This window comes from Ascaphus truei, chromosome 1, assembly GCF_040206685.1.
Source record: "Ascaphus truei isolate aAscTru1 chromosome 1, aAscTru1.hap1, whole genome shotgun sequence".
Taxonomy (NCBI): domain Eukaryota; kingdom Metazoa; phylum Chordata; class Amphibia; order Anura; family Ascaphidae; genus Ascaphus; species Ascaphus truei.
This window is the reverse complement of record NC_134483.1, coordinates 207,724,150-207,743,899: the sequence shown is the minus strand read 5'-3', so window position 1 is coordinate 207,743,899 and position 19,750 is coordinate 207,724,150.

Below are 19,750 nucleotides of genomic sequence, written 5' to 3'. Positions count from 1 at the left end.
TTGAGTAGTTAAAATGGCTCAGTGAGTAAAGACACTGACAATGAAAGCAATAAGCAATAAGCAATAAGCAATAAGCAATAAGCACTGAGTTTGAATAAACCTGGTTCAATTCCTGATGGGAGCGCATTGTGACTTGTGTAAGCGTTTCATTTGTTTTTTATATAATTTTTTTAAATTATAATACTTCTATAACAGGGTCCCCCTTGGTCACGCTTGCCTCTGTTACAGCGGGGGAGTGTTGCAGCAGCTAGTGGCGGGTGACCCGGTTGGCGGAGGCTCCTGCGGCTCCCTCCGCAGGGTGTAGCCATCTTAGATGCGCTTGCGCAGTGTACGCGCGCAAAGCGGCGGCCCATAGGAAAGGCTCTATACAGGGACTAAATGTCCCATGAGCCTCAGGGACCAGGGTCACATGGCGCACCCTAGCCAATAGGGCTCTTGGATTCCACTGCTTGCGATTAGCTACATTTTGCACACTGTGAGGACCGCACCAGTCAGAGCTGGGACAAGGAAGGGGTAGGTTGCATGTGCAGGCGTCTGTGGCACCTGCACTAGACCAGATATTCCTTGGTAGGCCCCAGCTATGCCCCGACTCCCCAGTGTAATTTGTGGTTGCTGCAGGGACAGGCCCATAGATAGGGACACTGCCCCTGTAAAACCAAACCATAGAGACAAAGACAGGACGCGGCTGCATCCTGTTTCCGTTGATCTGGGACCAGATCACCCAGCTGCTACCACAGAGACTCTTAAAGATGGTAATATCCACGCGGGACCCACCCAACATAGAGGCGGAGGCTTCGTGGATAGGGATACCAGGTGTCCCGGTTTAGCCAGGACAGTCCCGTTTTTTTAACCTCTGTCCCGGTTTTTTAGTCTCTGCCCGGCTGCCCTGCATGCTGTAAAATGTTCCGTTTTTTTGTGGTTCTTCCGCTTTGACCATCAGAGCAGGGGGGCAGCAGCGAGCAGACAATGCATGGAGGAGAGCAGGGGCCGGGACTAAGCTGCGGAGCCCAGCAGTTAGACCCGGAAGTGTCAGTGAGAACTTCCGGTGTCTGCTGCCAGGGCTCAAGATGGCTTCCCCCACCCATGCAGGTATGGTCCAGAATGGGGGACACAGACACACACTCACACAATGGGGGGGGTGGGGGAGAGAGGCACAAGCACAGCATGAGGAGGAGAGGCAGAAAGAGAGAGACTCAGGCACAGCATGGGGAGAGACAGAGAGAGGCACAGGCACAGTATGGGGAGAGACAGTGTGGGGAGAGAGGCACAGCATGGGGAGAGGAGCACAGAGTGGGGGGGGGGAGAGAGACAAAGAATGGGCAGAGAGAGAGAGAGAATGGAGGAAGAGAGACAGAGAATGGAGGGGAAAGAGACAGAAAATGGAGGAGAGACAGAAAGGGGGAGGGAGAGAGAGAGACAGAATGGAGGGGAGAGAGAGACAGAGAATGGAGGGGAGAGAGAGACAGAGAATGGGGAGAGAGAGACAAAGAATGGGGGAGAGAGAGACACACAGAATGGGGTGGGGGAGAGAGAGACAGAGAATGGATGGAAGAGAGATGAGAATAGGGGGTGGGGGAGAGAGACAGAGAATGGGGGGTGTGAGAATGGGGGGGAGAGCATGGAGGGTAGAGAGAGAGAATGTGGGAGGAGAGAGAATAGGGGGACAGAGAGCCGAGAATGGGGGGTGGGGGGAGAGCGACAGAGAATGGGGGGTGAGAATGGGGGGGAGAGCATGGAGGGTAGAGAGAGAGAATGGGGGAGGAGAGAGAGAATAGGGGGACAGAGAGCCGAGAATGGGGGGGGAGAGAGAGATGAGAATGGGGGGGAGGGGGGGTGAAGAGAGATAATGGGGGGGGGGAGAGAGAATGGGGGAGAGAGAGAATGGGGGGGAGAGAGAATGGGAGATAGAGAGGGAAGGGAGGGGGGACAGAATGGGGGAGAGAGAGAATGGGAAGAGAGCATGGGGGGAGGAGAGAGAGAGAATGGGGGAGGAGAGAGAGAATGGGGGGAGAGAGAGAATGGGGGAGGGGAGGTGAGAGAGAGAGAATGGGGGGTTTCACAGAATGGGGGAAGACACAGAGAATGGGGGGGAGAGAGACAGAGAATGGGGAGAGAGACAGAATGGAGGGGAGAGAGAGAGACAGAGAAAGGGGGGAGAGAGACAGAGAATGGGGGGAGAGAGAAAGAGACAGACTGAGAATGGGGGGGGGCAGAGAGACAGAATGGGGGGGGGAAAGAGAGACAGAAAATGGAGGAGAGACACTTAGAATGGGGCAGAGGAGGGAGGGAGAGAATGGGGACAGGGAGAAAATGGGGAGAGAGAATTGGGGGGAGAGAGAGAATGGGGGGGAGACACAGAGAATGGGGGAAGACAGAGAATGGGGGAAGACACAGAGAATGGGGGGATTGAGACAGAGAATGGAGGGAGAGAGACAGACAGAGAATGGGGGGGGATAGAAACAGAAAATAGGAGGAGAGACACGGAGAATGGGGGGAGGGAGAGAGAGACAAAGAATGGGAGAGAGAGAGACAAAGAATGGGAGACAGAGAATGGGGGGAGGGAGAGAGACAGAGAATGGAGGGGAGAGAGAGACAGAGAATGGGGGGAAATGCACAGAGAATGGGGGGAGAGAGACACACAGAGAAGGGGGGGAGAAGAGAGACAGAAAATGGAGGAGAGACACAGAATGAGAGGGAGAGAGATAGGGGAGAGGAGAGGGGAGGGGAAAGGAGAGGGGGAGAGGGGGGAGAGGGAGGGAGAGAATGGGGGAGAGAGGGAGAGAATTGGGAGAGAGAATGTGGGGGGAGAGAGAGAGAGGGGGGAGAGAGAGAGAGGGGGGAGAGATGAGAGGGAGGAAGAGAGAGAGGGGGGAAGAGAGAGAGGGGGAAGAGAGAGAGGGGAGAGAGAGAGGGGAGGAGAGAGAGAATGGGGGGAGAAGAGAATGAGAGAGAGAATGAGAATGAGGGGAGGGAGAGAGAGACAGAGAGAAGAGAGAGAATAGGGGTAGGGGGAGAGAGACAGAATGGGGGAAAGAGAGAGAATGGGGGAGAGAGAGAGACAGGGAAGGGTGGAATGAGAATGTAGGGGTGGGAGAACGAGAATAGAGGGATATGGGGGGGGGAGAGAGAAAGGGGTGTGTGTGTGTGAAAGAAGGGGGGATAGAGTGGGGTAGAGAGACCAAGCAGAAGGGGCGCAGTTGGTGACATCATTTGCTCTATAAAAATTTTTTTTAATGTGTCCCGGTTTTTACTTTTGTAAATCTGGTCACCCTATTAGTGGAGGACATCCTTGGATTTGTGGATCCAATAATTGCGACATCAGCGAGCCAGGATGTGGGATCACCCGGCAGGTACTCAACTTTGCACGTGCACCAACCAACACTTTAGTGCTGTACCACACATTGGGTGGGGTATTACTTTGTTGTCCCAGGGTGGTTGGGTGCCCAAGGGCCCCTCAGTAATTTGGGGACTGTGACTCCATGGAGGGGAACAAAGTATTGGAGGGTATGACCATGCATGGCCCAGTTGGTGGGACTGTATATATATGTGATATCTTATCTTTTGGATGACTGCAGTAAAACCGTTATCATACCAAGTGTGTATTCCTTATGTGTCCTATAACAGGGTTATTCTACATAATAAATTCCCATACAGTGGAGGCGCTACTGAGCATCACTCAGGTGCACCCCAGGTTCCAGCAGCGGAGGCTCAGGTTTCCTGTGAGCCACAGGTATCGCACCGTACCCCACACATCGTAGCCACACATCTCCCAGGGGGTGGGGGAAAGTGCGCTACATGTGTGTCAACATGGGTCGGAATCAATGGCAAGCTTCCAGCCCTGCTGCACACAGCCCCAGAATTGGCGCGGTTTATAGCCGGTCTGGTGTGGAGAGACTGACAACCCAGGACTCCAAAGATTTCAAGTTTCAACACCATCCATGAGGTCTGAGACCTTGGGACACGAGCGGGCGGCATTTGTTTCATCTGACGCTGCAGGAGTTGTTGCAGTGCTGTTCCCGTGGTGGTGATATTATATTCATACATGCCTAATTACTTTTTATGTTTCTGAGTGAGCTTGTTTCCCTCTCAATATATTTTTATTAAACTATTTGTACGTTTTTACACTATGGGTTGTGCGCTTTCTTCTTCTGTCTAATAGATTTTTGTGGAACTGGTTCTTCTGCTGAAAGCTGCCCCACACCCATTCAAGCGACAACAACTGACTGGACAATCTGATGAGTGGATTAGTATCATCTTTTTATTGTTTATGATTCACTGCTTTACCTGTTGTATTTTTGATATTTTTTGTTTTTACTTTAAATGTATTACTTGTCATTTTGGCGCTACTAGTCTTTTGGTGTGTATATATATATATATATATATATATATATATATATATATATATATATATATATATATATATATATATACATATATATATATATATATATATATATATATTGTGACGTCTCAGTCCCAGCGTCGGATCTTTTGTCCAGATCAAAGGCAGGAAACACTGTACTTTCTAAGCAGGGGTTTATTTACAGGGTACAAAGCAGGTACAGGGATAACTAATAACACAAAACAGAAACAAAAGACCTAACTTCTTCCAGGAGTATTGACTAATACTGTTAGTCCCTAACTAACCGTGGGAGAACTAAACTCTTTCCCCACTTTACGGTCCCCTTTCAGTCTCTCACACAGCTGTCTGTGTGTGCCTTCAGACCAGAATAGCAGCAGCGTCTCTCACCTTCTCTGTTTAACTCTCAACTGTGTGTGTCTGGCAGCATGGGGGGAGGGGGAATCTCTGTATCACTTCCTGACTAAACAGGCTAGGCTAATTAGCTCATTAACTCACAGCTGAACAGACCTTTCCAGAATGATTAACTCTTTGAGAGCTGTAAAGTCCCACAACTGGCCCATTCTAGCCCTTAGAGGGCAGTGACGGCATCACAATATATATAAATATATATATATATATATATTATTTTTTACCTCTCCCTCTAGCTGGCCATTCTGTAAGGCACCTCTTTGGGCCGCTGGTAGGCGCACATGGTCCTGTGCCCTCTTTTAGGGCTCCCTCTCCCAGGCCAATAGCTACTCTAACCCCAACCCCCAAACACACTCTCCCACCCATAGCCCATACCTGCTCCCTGCCTCCTCTTATTACTACTAGATTGTAAACGCTTTCAGCAGGGGCACCTTTTCCTTAATGTCACTTTTATGTCTGAAAGCTCTTATTCCCATTATGTGTTATTTGTATTATTTGTTATTTATATGATTATCACGTGTATTACTGCTGTGAAGCGCTATGTACATGAATGGCGCTATATAAATAAAGATAGACATACATATAAATTACTTCTTACTCCTTCCAAGGCCCTTACCTATACCACTGCCCACCCCCAGGCTTATAATTATTCCTCTTCCCAGTCCATACCTACTCCCCAGGCCCATATCTACCCACCCTTCTCCATGGCTCTTACCCACTTTTCTACCACTTCAAGGCCCATACCTTGTTCCACTCAGAATGCTCATACCTACTCCCCTCCAAAGACAAACTTAATCCTCCCTAAAGGCTCATAACGACTCCCCCACCAAAGGCTCATACCTACTCCCCACATATACTCATACTGTACCTACTCCACCCCAAATACTCATACCTACTCCCCTCCCCTGAATACTCATACCTACTCTTCCCCCAAATACTCATACCAACTCCCTCCCCAGAATATTCATACCTTCTCCCCCTCAATATTCATACCTACTCCCCCCCCGGATACTCATACCTACTCCCCCCCTTAATACTCATACCTATTTCCCCCCTTAATACTCATACAGTACCAACCTTTCCTCAGAAATCTCAAACTTACTCCACCCCAGGCCAATACCTGTCCCCAAACACACCCCCCATAGCCGATATCTACTTACCCACCCCGTCCAATATCCACTCCCCAGCATGCACCCGGCCCATATTTACCCCACACACCCTCAAGCCCATACCTCCCACCCCCACCCTATACCAACTCACCCCCTACAGGCCCATACTATCCATCCATTACCTCCCCCCCCCCCCATAGCTCCTTCCCTCCTTCCATAGCTCCTTCTCACCAAAGCTCCTTCTCCCTCCCAGTAGCTCCTTCTCCCCCAATACCTAATTTTCTCTCCCCAATAACTCCTTCCCCCCCCCCCCCAATTCAGGTCCATACCTCTTTATTCTCTAATGCCATATCCATGCCCATATCTTCTCCCCCTCTCCCCACCCCAGTGTCTCCCCAGTGCACCAGAGGGTTAATAGGGTGGGGAAGGGGGGCTGCTCCTTTCATTTTTCCTGGGCCCCAAGATTTCTGTTGGCGGCCCTGAATATGACAACTATGCATTGTAGTGTGTGTTTCACACATTACTGTACCAGACCAAAACTACTGTACAGTAAAAAAGCCTTATTTTGGAATGAAGATTTATGTTCAGTGTATTCATTATCTCCATTTAATTTGGTTCCCATTACAAAATATTATTTTCTGATTGAAATTTGGCAATAATAGGTCTTGTATGATATTTGTGCTGTGCTTCAATAGACTCTTTCTGACAGAGTATCATTTGCAGAACCCTGAGTCCTCAATTACTGTACTGAGCACACAATGGGAAGCTGCTCAACTGACAACAGTTTTGTTATCCGTTTTAATACAGATGTAATTTCCTTTCTTCCTGTAAAGATATTTACTTTTTTTAATTAATCTTTTTACCTGTTATGCAGATCATTGAAGAAAGAATTCATGTTTTTAAAAATGACCTTTTGAAAACTAAGTTGTTATGCTCTGAAGGATCATGACATTGCACATGCTACTGCTGTACTACAGGTCCTAATTAGAAAAGGCTGACCGAATGGCAATGGGAATCAATTGATAGAACAAATTATTTCTGTACTGTACAGTATGTAACTCTAAATTGTATTGGGCACCCCATTGAGCGATTGTAATGCATTAAATGATTCTTAGAGCATTGTGTTGCTATTGAAATGATCTCCCCTTTAATTTTACATTTCCTTGAAATAAAAACTACAGTATCGCTCATTCTAGGGTAGCCCTAAATAAATTCCTTTTTGCATTTCATGTAGTTGAGTAGTGTGTGGAAGCATACAGATAATCTAGCTAAATAAAAAAAGTTAACTAATAAAAGAGCTATTTTTACACTCTGCTAACTTGACAAGACAACAGTAAAACACAAATCACTAATGAATGCAGGTAGCTTAAAGCACACTACAGCTTTTCCCTTCACATGTGACTAAGCATATGTGTCTGCAAGTTTTCTATACAGGTTTTCATTTTATCAGGTCGTCTGGATTCTCAGCCATCAGAGTAAGTCACCTATTCAATTAGGCGAACAACAAGCTGGGCAATTTTCCTCAGGGAACTGTAGAGATTGATTGAGCAAGAGTCATGCCCTTTCCAATTTTCACTATTTCATCTATTTTCACTCCTGCTATAATTAGGTTCTGTTGTGCTTGATAGTTTTATGAAATTAAAGTAGCAATACTCCCTGCGTGTTTTTCTTCCATATGGGTTTTTTTTTTTTTTTAAAGGATTCGAGCCAGGGGGCCTCCGGAGCTGAACTACTGATGCAGCGGCCGTTATTCCAACACTTCACGCGTCATGTACAGTACATCGGAATCCCGATTTGAAACCGTGGGATGAATTCCAGCCTCCCCACACTAAGATGCGAGCGTGGCGAGTGCAGAAAAACGAATTTTTGTGTTCTGGCAGTAGCACAGTAGCACAGTACTGTACACATTACAATTCATCCATTTTATTGCAAACGAAGAAACAGAATCCATGAAATTCAAACATAACATCCGCGATAAGCGCGGGTGCCTGGGGCGATTGGCCGAGTTCATGCTGCGTGGGGAACAGCAGAGAACTCAAAATCGGCGCAGAGATGTGTTCGAATAACAGCCGCTTCATCAGTACATGTTTAGCTTTGGAGCTCCCAAGATACTTACCGGTTTAGTTGCAGGTTTTTTGTTCTCCATTTTGGGAACTGAAAATGTCCAAAAAATCTCACTGGTCCTGCAAGCTAGTAGGAAGCCACACGTCATCGAGCACCAGTAAGTACATCTGTAAGTATCGCAAAACCCCTAGGTCTCTAGAGGAAAAAAATATCGTTTGAGCTACAGAGGACCCATTGGTTAAGATTTCCCCCCAAAAAAAATATATGGGATAATGGCGGGATTGATGCTTTAATTTTTCTGTAATTTGTTTTTTGTTTACATTATCTTAACTTTGCTTCATTACCTGGTGTGACAGGGTGAATGAACGTCACCAGCCATATACCTGGCAAACCTATGTTTAGGCTTGCCGTGCAGCAGTGACGAGGTTAAGTTTCAGTTGAGAAGGGCTGATTAATTAGTCTTACCCCAGCTGCATAATCAAGGTGTTTTAAAACCCCCAGGCTGTACACACATGCAGGCTAGCTGGTCAGGAGGCAGGACTGAACTACTGAAGAGATTACTGCTATAAGGTCTGTTTTTCAAAGTACATGTGTGATGAACTGCCTGTGTTCTGCATGCTGAAGAGAAGCTGCCTTGTTTTCTATGCTGAAGAGAAGCTATTTTGTTTTTGTATGCTGAAGAGAAGCTATTTTGTTTTGTGTGCTGTATGTTTTTAAGGCTCAACAAAGAAGCCTTATCAAGAGAACCCGCGTGTGTGGTTGCATGTACCCTGCAACACCTGGTTAATACACTAACCACTACAGCTTGGTCCTTTATAAGTGTCTTTTGGTGTGATCTTGTGTATTTATTTAACTTGATTCTGCCTTCACTATGGCACTATTTCATAGCCTAATGCTTGTGGCCATCAATGAGTTTGTCTATTACAGTGTAATTGAAATTATCTAGATATGGGAGTAGGCAAATTTAAAGTATTTATTTATAACATGTTTTACCAGGAATTATAAGATTAATCTCTAAAATTCCGGGCATTATTGAAATCCCTGATCTCTGATTGGTTACAATTCTGGGCATTATTCATTCAGTAATGGCCGGAATTTTTGGCAACTTGCCAATTCAGTTTTCAGAGATGCAAGGGGAGCATTGAGAATTTGAAATAAAATACCTGCCAAATGTAAAACTGCTTACAGTAAAAACCTCTCCCGTCCAAGCTCCATCTGCATCTCTGTTCCTCTCCTCTCTCACAGCACAGCAGCATATGCAGAGTCTCTCTCTCTCTCTCTCTCTCTCTCTGTTACGCCGGTGCTGCCCGCAGACCAGACCCGTCCCCTGAGCTGAAGGGGAAGTGGTAATACACGCACCCGCAGCAAAGGGAGTGTGTCCGGAGTGTGGGGTATGAAGCGTTGCCAGGCCAGGTGTAGTAAGGTAGACAATACTTGCTGGTACCGGTTGTAGAGATAGAGTGAAGGATGCCGCGCCGACGTCAGGGAGTGGAGAGTGGAGATAGATCGTTGTCCAAGCCATGTTCAAGGGGTTACCAGAGTGAACGTTGTCCAAGGAGTGCCGAGATCGAGAGCCAGAGGGGGTAGTCGTACGAGCTGTGTCAGAACCTGTGAAAACACTGAGAGAATCCAGAAGTACTTCCATACAGAGACTATGTCGAGCAAAGACTGAGAGCAGAGAGGAGCTAGATAAAGCAGGAAGGTCCAATTAGGAACGGAGGTGGGACAGGAAGAGCTACAGGGAGACACTGCAGATTGGTGCAGGCATAACAGGCCAGGTGAGTCTTGTTGGTAACCTGAGTATGCCCATGCAGTGTGCGGGGGCGGGGGCAGAGCCTGAGGTCCGGGGGATGGGAAGAAGAGTGTGCAGACTGTGCGTGCTCCGTAACTCGTGTATGCACGTGAACCGAGCCAGCGATTTAACCTGGCGAATTCAAGATCCACAAAGTTTCTTCCAGCTCCTGAGTCAATGAAAGCGGCGGAAGAAGTCTTGAACTTATCGCCTGAAAGGGAGACTGGAAATGTAAGTTTCTTAGGGAGTTCAACTTTAGAAAGGGGACGTGGAGACATTACACCCAGAGAGAGCCCCTCTGTACTCACTGGGTGTTCCCGTTTCCCGGACACAGTGGACACTCCCGAACCAGATGTTCCATGGATCCGCAGTAGAAACACAATCCCCCGGCGTGGAGGAACTGCCGTATCGGTGTGCGGATGCGTTGTACCCCCAATTGCATTGGCTCTGGCAACTCCAGTGCAGGACGAAGAGGTATGGTAGCACTTGGGGGAGCAGGAGTGTTGCTGGGAGTTATGGAGAACGGAACTTGAAAGTTATGGAAGCAAGTGCGCTGACGCTCAGAGCGGCGTACCTGGATACGTTGATCCACTCGGACAGCCAAATCAATGAGGACCTCCAATTGATCCGGCCTGGATTGGCGAGAGAGTACGTCCTTGATGGGATCTGCCAGGCCTTGCCAGAATACGGAGACGAGAGCCTCTTGTCCCCAGTTAGTCTCGGCTGCTAGAGTCCGGAATTCCACAGCATACTGTGTCACCATTCGCCATCCCTGAGTGATCTGGAGGAGGGAAACAGATGCCATCTCCCGACGAGCGGGAGAATCGAATACTGGTTGAAACTCGGCTTTAAATGCCGGGTAATCTTGGGTAAGGTCAGAACGTCGCTCCCAAACCGGGGAAGCCCAAGCCAGGGCGCTGCCAGTGAGGAGGTTATAAATGTAGGCTACCTTCTTGCGATCAGTATTGTAGAGATGGGGGGCCATTTCAAACTGCACCTCACACTGGATTAGGAAACCCCTACAATCTTGCGGTTCACCTGCATAAGGCTTGGGGGGAGGAATCCTTACATCTGAGCTGTTAACTGCGCTTGCGGAGTGGGGGCTTACATCTGGCGGGGTCGCGGTCGGTACCCTGTCTGAGAGTACTGCGACCTGGCGTGTAATTGCCACAATTTGATCCGCCATGGCCTGGTTTTGCTGAAGCAGATTGGAGAGAAACTGTTGAAGTTCGGTCTGGTCTGCGTCTTGGGGGCTCGACATAATGTTACACCGGTGCTGCCCGCAGACCAGACCCATCCCCTGAGCTGAAGGGGGAAGTGGTAATACACGCACCCGCAGCAAAGGGAGCGTGTCCGGAGTGTGGTATGAAGCGTTGCCAGGCCAGGTGTAGTAAGGTAGACAATACTTGCCGGTACCGGTTGTAGAGATAGAGTGAAGGATGCCGCGCTGAAGTCAGGGAGTGGAGAGTGGAGATAGGTCGTTGTCCAAGCCGTGTTTAAGGGGTTACCAGAGTGAGCGTTGTCCAAGGAGTGCCGAGATCGAGAGCCAGAGGGGGTAGTCGTACGAGCTGTGTCAGAACCTGTGAAAACACTGAGAGAATCCAGAAGTACTTCCATACAGAGACTATGTCGAGCAAAGACTGAGAGCAGAGAGGAGCTAGATAAAGCAGGAAGGTCCAATTAGGAACGGAGGCGGGACAGGAAGAGCTACAGGGAGACACTGCAGATTGGTGCAGGCATAACAGGCCAGGTGAGTCTTGTTGGTAACCTGAGTATGCCCATGCAGTGTGCGGGGGCGGAGCCTGAGGTCCGGGGGACGGGAAGAAGAGTGTGCAGACTGAGCGGGCTCCATAACTCGTGTACGCGCGTGAACCGAGCCAGTGGATGGTGCAGGTGTGCGTGCAGGAGGGTGTGGATGCGCCTGGCGCTGAGCAGAGGAATCGCCGAGGGGAGTGATCCCGCGACGGCGGCAGGGGCGAGGAGCCGTGGAGGCCAGTAAGGCAGGTTTGTTTTGTGTGTCCAGGGGCTCCCTGCGGGAAGGGGGTGCTCTGTGTGGGGAGCGTGGAGAACGCCGATTCCCGACACTCTCTCTCTCGCTCTCAGCTGCTATTGCTGTCAGAAGCTGGTGGGTATCAACTAGTAACTTTCCTACTTTCAACAAAGTAATGTTTTTTCCACAACTTGTACAGTATAGCTTTTGCTAAGGTAATTTTTATTTGGCTCTTATTTAGTTTGTACAGTAGTTAAAATCACTGTCCCCACACTTTTCTTCTCCATCTCCCCTTCACCCACCTCTCCCCCTCCACTCTTCTCCCCCTCTACTCCCCTCCATACCCCTACTTCTCCCCCTCATCCATTTCCCCCCTCACCTACTCCCCCCTACCCTCACCCCTCTCTTCCTCCCCTCACCTCTCTCCCCCTTTACCTCTCTCTCCCCCACCTCTCTCTCTTCTCTCCTCCACCTCTATTTCTCCCCTCTCTATCCCCACTCTCTTCTCCCCCTCTCTCTCTCTTATCCCCCCTTCACTTCTCTCTTCCCCCTCACATCTCTCTCCTCCCCCCCTCACCTCTCTCTCCTCCCCCTTCAGCTCTCTCCTTTCTGCCCTCCACTCACCTCTCTCTCCTCCCCCCACTCACCTCTCTCTTCTCCCCCCTAACCTCTCTGTCCTCTCACCCCCTCATCTCTCTCTCCTCCCACCTCGTCACTTCACTCTCTCTCCCCCAACCCCCTCACCTCATTCTCTCCTCCCCCACCCTCACCTCTCTTCCCCCCACCCCCTCACCTCTCTCCCCCCTCACCTCTTTGTCCCATCATAAGTGTAACATCAAATGTATGTGGCAGAGTTAATTTTAGAGTTGAAATTGGAGGTGAAGTTTGGAGGAAGATCGGGACTCTGCACAACAACTTTGCAACTGTGAGAATTTTACTTTCGATACACTTTGATTTGTACTCTGTTTATCCACCAGTACCTGGGAAGTCTCTCCTCATGCATCTCACTATGCCCTCCCTATTGCTTTTTCTGTTTACTGTTTCCTCACTCCTTTGTGAATGTCTCTGTTCTCTCCAACTTCTACACTCCCTACTGTACCATTATTTATACACTTTTCTTCCATCAACTTCTTTACCCCTCAATAAAAAAACACCCACACAAATCCTCTATTCACACCCTGTATCTACTCCTTCCTGCTGCTGGGGATCTCCCCTAATCCTGAGCCCAGACATACACACCTGCTCTCACCCACGCCTCCATGCCATCTCTTCCCCTGTAAATTGTGTTAACCCTCTCATTTTAATTCTAGCAAACCTTAAAACTCACCCCACAAAGCATCCCAACAGCCTGCACTCATTGCTATTCACCCACACTCAGCACTTCTACTACCCATTGTGGCCAAGCACTGCCATCTACAGCACTTATTCCCTCACCTGCTGTTGCTGTAAGTTCCCCATCAAACCTCTTAGATTGTAAGCTCTCGGGGCAGGGATTTCCTTTCCTACTGTCAGATTTTGCTGCACTTATTGTATTATTATAATTCCCTGTACTGTATTCTTAGTGAAGTGCTGAGTACACTTTTGGCACTATGTAAATAAAGATATACAATACCTCTCTCCCCCTCTCACCTCTCTCTCTTCTCCCCTCCTCCACCTCTCTCCCCCTTCTCTCAATCCCCCCTCATCTATCTCTCCTCCCCCCACTCACCTCTCTCTTCCCACCCCTCATCTCTATCTCTTCTCCCACCTCTCACCTCGCTCTCTCCCCCCAAACCCCTCACCTTGCTCTTTCCTCCTCCACCTCTCACATCTCTCCCCCCATCCCAGTCACCTCTCTCCCCTCACTTCCTCACCCCTTACCTCTCTCTCCACCCACTCCCTCACCTCTCTCTATTCCCACCTCTCTCACTCTTCTCGCCCCCCTTCACTCACCTCTTTAACCGCTTTCTCTTGACACAGTAGCACAGCAGCACAGTACTGTACACATTACAATTAATTCATTTAATTGCATTTAATTGCACACAATCCATGAAATTATAACAAAGCAAACGCGATAAACACGTGTGCCTGGGATGATTGGCGGCATTAATGTCACGTGGAGTACAGCAGCGCACACGAAAACAGCACCGTGATTTGTTCGAATAACGGTCTCTGCATCTGTAGATTGAAGAGCCTATAAAACACGTTAAGATTGCTATCCCTTCAATAACCAAACTACTGGCAGCGCTAACTGTATGTACTACAGGGTCAGTAAAAGGGTGTACTGTCTGTTTCTGCAGTCATTTTCCAACCTGATTTTTTCTCTGCTTGCTGGCAGCTTGCTTCTTCTGTCATTGTTCAGCAGAGCTTTCTTCTGCTAGGATTAGTTGTTGCAGACTGTGTCCAGCCCCCCCAAATGTAACGTTTTTAAGGGCGTGGTTGATGTAATTAAGCAACTAAACTAGTGACGTGGGTACAAAGGAGGACAATAAACATGCCATAAAACAAACAAACAAAAGGTAAAATATATGGGAACCAAAACAACCACTACATTTCCCAATTCATAATGATTACTGACCATTTTTGTCTGGACAAATTAATGCTGCGCAGTGTCCAATTCAGAAGGATGGACTCCCATACAGCACTACTGCTGGAGACACTATCCCAGCACTGCAAACTCATAGTTTTTTACCTGGGGTGCTAGGGACAGAAAGTCTTGCTAAGTCTGTATAATATATATTTAAAACCAGAGACAGAACATGAAACACAGACAGAGGAGAGAGCGAGCGAGAGAGAGAGAGAGAGAGAGAGAGAGAGAGAGAGAACATGAAACACAGACAGAAGAGAGAGAGAGAGAGAGAGAGAGAGAGAGAGAGAGAGAGAGAGAGAGAACATGAGAGGGAGAGAGAGAGATATTTTGAATAAAATGATCTTTTAGTTAAACTCTTTGGCCAAAGTGTCATAAGCCCTTGAGCCCCTCTAAGGCAGACCACGTATAAGATCTGTATTAGATTTGTCGCAATCAAACTGCATGCAAGTTCCCATGAGTGTGGAAGGTGAAATGGAGTGAGCTTTAACCATTTAACAGCTGAACAGAACTGCAAAACATAGAAAATATGAGCGTATAGGGGTTCTGCATGTTTTGAAATTCTGTTCAGCTGTTCCCAGCTGATTTGGAGGGTGGCTCCTCCTTCCCAGGTTTGAAGCTCACCCCCTCTCACTTTTAAATGATTAAAGCTCACTCCATTTCACCTTCCACACTCATGGGAACTTGCATGCAGTTTGATTGCGACAAATCTAATACAGAGGGCTTTTCCTGGTATTATACAGGTTAATAAGAGCTTCAATCAGACTTAGAACTATGCAAATAATTTTGACAGATTTATTAGAAATCATCCTTCCTGGTAATATACAGGTTATTAAGAATTTATATTAGTGTTAGGACCCTTGAGACGTGGTCTGCCTTGGAGGGGCTCAAGGGCTTACAACACTTTGGCCAAAGAGTTAAACTAAAAGACAATTTTATTCAAAAGAGATATATATATATATATATAGGCACTGTACCGTGTATTTGTGTCAATGGATGTAGCGCTGGGCTCTGTCTGTGTTTCATGTTTTGTCTCTGGTTTTAAAAATATATTGCCATGCTCAGTAGAACTCCCCTTTGACACTTATACGCATATATATATGTTGTGGTTATTTTGGGGGTTCAATATGAGCTTATAGGGGTTCTATAAGTCTGTACAAACAAGAGTAAATTGTAAATGTGAATCTTTTCTCTCTTTTTTATTTTTAAATAATCAGTGACAAACATTTAATCCATAAACATATCACAGCTTTTAGTTTCCTCTTACCTGTGATTAAACCTTTAGTTCTGCTGGGGGAGCCAAAAAGAATACGCTTTGGAAAAGTTGGATTTGCTTTGCGGCACAGAAATACACCATTTGCTGGAAAACGCCAGATACTGCAGATTGGGTATTGTTAATTTACATGGGAAATGGAAATGGAAACACATTTACGCAGACTTGATGGAATTTATATTCTTTTTTTCACGTCACCAATTTAATAGAACGGGTTACCTGCTATTTTCATTAAACTAATGTTCAGGGCATCAGAAATGTCAACAAAGAAACACAGCGGATGTGGAAAGTGATATATAAAGTCAATAAATGTAAAAAATAATAATATTTGTATTTGTACTACTCTAAGTTATCCTTCTCCATTCAATTATAGATTTCATGTTTCTTTTTAATTATAGTTGTCTAAACTCCCCTCCATACCTGTAAATTCACTGAATCAATGTTTTCTTTGAACTGATGTAAAATAAAAAATTAAAAAAAAAAAAAGACTTTCTGTGATGAAACCCAATACTGTTGTCTTTTCCCTGTTGGGATCTGTTCAAAAAGAAATATGAACTGTAGTGTTACATTTTTACAAGTGCCGGGTAATGTACTGTAGGTTATATATTTTTCTTTCCTGCTCTTCAAATCCTTCCTGCTGTTTCAAAATAAATAGCTTCATGTTCCACCTACCACAGTTTGATCAATGAACCTATGATTATATAATAGTCTCCACAAAAATATCTAGAGAAAAGATAAGGATGATTAAAAAGCTGACAAGATCATTGTTGTTTGAGTAAAAACAGAAAGGTATACACAATAAAACATAACATAATAAGATTTGTGGCCAAATTTCACATAATCTGAAGCAAGTCCTTTTTTCTGGCAAGCAATTTACTATGCTTACTTCCCTAAATGCAACTGGAAACCACATATAAATTGAAGCTGTGCATCAATAGTTCTCATTTTTCTAAAGCACTTAAGGGTTGTTAGTCTAGCACTGCAGTAAATGTATTATTAATTTTTTTCCCTAGGTTCAATTTCTCTTTTAAGACTGCAGAAAATCCTGCACAGTTCAGTAAAGAGGTGATTGATCAAGCAACATTTTATATTTGTAGCAGAACTGATAACATTTTCTTATATTATGGTCTAGGCATTTACCATAAATCAATTTTATTTATGTAGTTATAGGAGAATGCTATCAGCCCGTGGCTCTTCATGTGAAAATGAATTAATGACTAAGACGTAATACTACTTGAACATTTTATTCAGAATAATTATTTCTGGTGTGGTAATTTTAGATATATTATGGTCCATCAGCATATTCAATGCTAAACCTCTTTTTTTCAGTACCTCATGAAATTTGATGACAGTCTGTAAGTTTTCCTGCTTGCTCATGTATAAGCCTTTTCCTGTAAACTTATTACCAGATTTTATTTCTTAAGATATTGAATATAAAATAATGAACATGTGGAAGCTCAGACATCTTTGATATGTAGAACAAATTTGGTAGAACAGATTGTTCTGACAGATTGTATTGTCAAAGAAAATTACCCAATGTATATTTTTTTATTAAGTGTATCTTTTTCCCAAATTAAGGAAAAAAACTTTCTCTGCGCCTACAGAACATGTTGCCTAGAACATTTTGGTCCATTTTTACTAAGCGGGGCTATTCCACAAGAAAACTTTAGAAGTCGGAAGAGACCTACTTTTGATCCATCAAGTCAAATGGGCCTTTCAGCAATATGTCACGCTAAATCACACTTCTAATTTACTTGCTGTTGTTTTAACATGCAATCTCATTTATGATCCACTGTTTGTGTTGCTTCTTTTGGGGGGAGACGGGGAAATATTAAAACATATTCATACTACAACAGTATATAAAAAAATATGCATTAAGTGCTAAACAACAACCTTTATATTAAAGCTGTGAGGCCCCCTTTTTAATAACCCTCCTGTCACAGTATTGTAAGAAATAAGCTGAAACTAAACAGGAAATGTATTAAGGTTGAACATTAAGTATTGTAATTGTACCAAGAATAAAAGTTTCCTTGAAATTACATTTCTATTTATTATACACAATGTCTTGCTAGTATTAACTTACTTGTCTGCCTGCAAATGTATAGGTCAGTGTTTATTCATTTTTGTTCTATAGAAACCCTTCTTATACAATATGGTGCAACTGCTGGGGCATTGCTTTTATTCAGTTCATATGAGACACACATGTAGCATTCTGTATGCTATTGCATCCGCTATATCGCTGTATATATCCCACTGCAACAAGTCAGGTGGTAATAATGGTTGCTACATCTGTAATTAGTGACAACTACATTTTACATGTAAATATAATTATATGTTATCAGAATTAAACTGTTTTTAAATATAATTTCCTATGTGTTTTAACATCTTTATCAGTTTTTCCCTATTAAAACCCTTCAGATTAATCTGGCGTGACATGGCACCCTGCTTGAGAAACTGTCCATCAAGGGACATATTGAATAAAATTGACTGAAAGATCCTCATTGTCATGTATCAGGTTAATTAGTTTCAGTTTTGCCTCATGTTCATCAACTTTTGATTTGGGGGGTGTTAATAGGAGGAATTACGGAGGAGTTACATGATGCACAGTATTAGATTTGTTGCCTCACCTTTTCTTTTTTATCCTCATAAAAAAATCTGTGAAATCTAAGATGACATTAAGTTCATTGTTTAGTGCCAGATTTAAGAAAGCTTGTTAATAGTACAATGCAGGGATACAGAAAAGAAGGAGGAGCACAGGGTGAGGATCCCTACTGTAGTATGTTTAGCCTCTAAAGGGTGAAAGTGGATGTAGTGAAAATATACAAAAACACTTACACGGCCTTGTGTAAATGCTATCACATCAAGGTATCTTTACGTTTTTCATTTTTCTTTTCCTCTGCTGGAAAGGTTTTCCTTCTTCCTTCTCTTCAGGTCTTGTTCTCTCCTTACGTTCGCCGACCGCTTGCAGTGGTAGTTTCCCCCTCAGAGCAAAATGAACATAAAAACAGATATGCGAGGGAAAATATAAAAACACAGACTATGATAAAAAAAGGCAGCCAAAGCAGCAATCACTCACATGGGCAAGTGTGAGTGCAATCCTGGGGGGGATGGTATCTTATCTTGCTTCTGGGATATCAGCGTTTAAATGACATGGGGATGGTACATAAATAATAAAAATTGTCTATACAGGATAATACTCACACGGCCTCGTGTGAGCAGGCACACATAAAAATATCCTTTTGTTCTATTTGGGTTCCCAGTGTTAACTCCCAAAAGTGGGAAGTATAACAGGTAACCCCTCCTTGGTGATGGTGTGGAAATGAAAAAAGTCTGAGTTAAAACAGACTGCAGTTTATTTAACCATACGTGGCACTTAAAAACATATCATGAAGTTTGATATAAAACTAGCAACATGAAAACAACCAAAAAGTAAAGATAAATAGATAAAAAGATCAGCCAGTCATTCGGAGATAGATCGTGAGTCTGTGGGGTGCAGCTAACAGTGTCCGCGTCCGGAAATAGTACTGCTTCCTCTGGATTCACTCCTTGACGGTGGCTGTGTAGGTACAAATTGCTTAGTAGAAAGAGCAACGCGTTTCGCCCGTTTATGGGCTTCCTCAGGCTCCGTATGGAGCCTGAGGGAGCCTGAGGAAGCCCATAAATGGGCGAAACACGTTGCTCTTTCTACCATAGCAATTTGTACCTACACAGCCACCGTCAAGGAGTGAATCCAGAGGAAGCAGTACTATTTCCGGACGCGGACACTGTTAGCTGCACCCCACAGACTCACGATCTATCTCCGAATGACTGGCTGATCTTTTTATCTATTTATCTTTACTTTTCGGTTGTTTTCATGTTGCTAGTTTTATATCAAACTTCATGATATGTTTTTAAGTGCCACGTATGGTTAAATAAACTGCAGTCTGTTATAACTCGGACTTTTTTCATTTCCACACCATCACCAAGGAGGGGTTACCTGTTATACTTCCCACTTTTGTGAGTTAACACTGGGAACCCAAATAGAACAAAAGGATATTTTTATGTGTGCCTGCTCACACGAGGCCGTGTGAGTATTATCCTGTATAGATATTTTTTAGTATTTATGTACCATCCCCATGTCATTTAAATGCTGATATCCCGGAAGCAAGATAAGATACCACCCCCCCCCAGTATTGCACTCACACT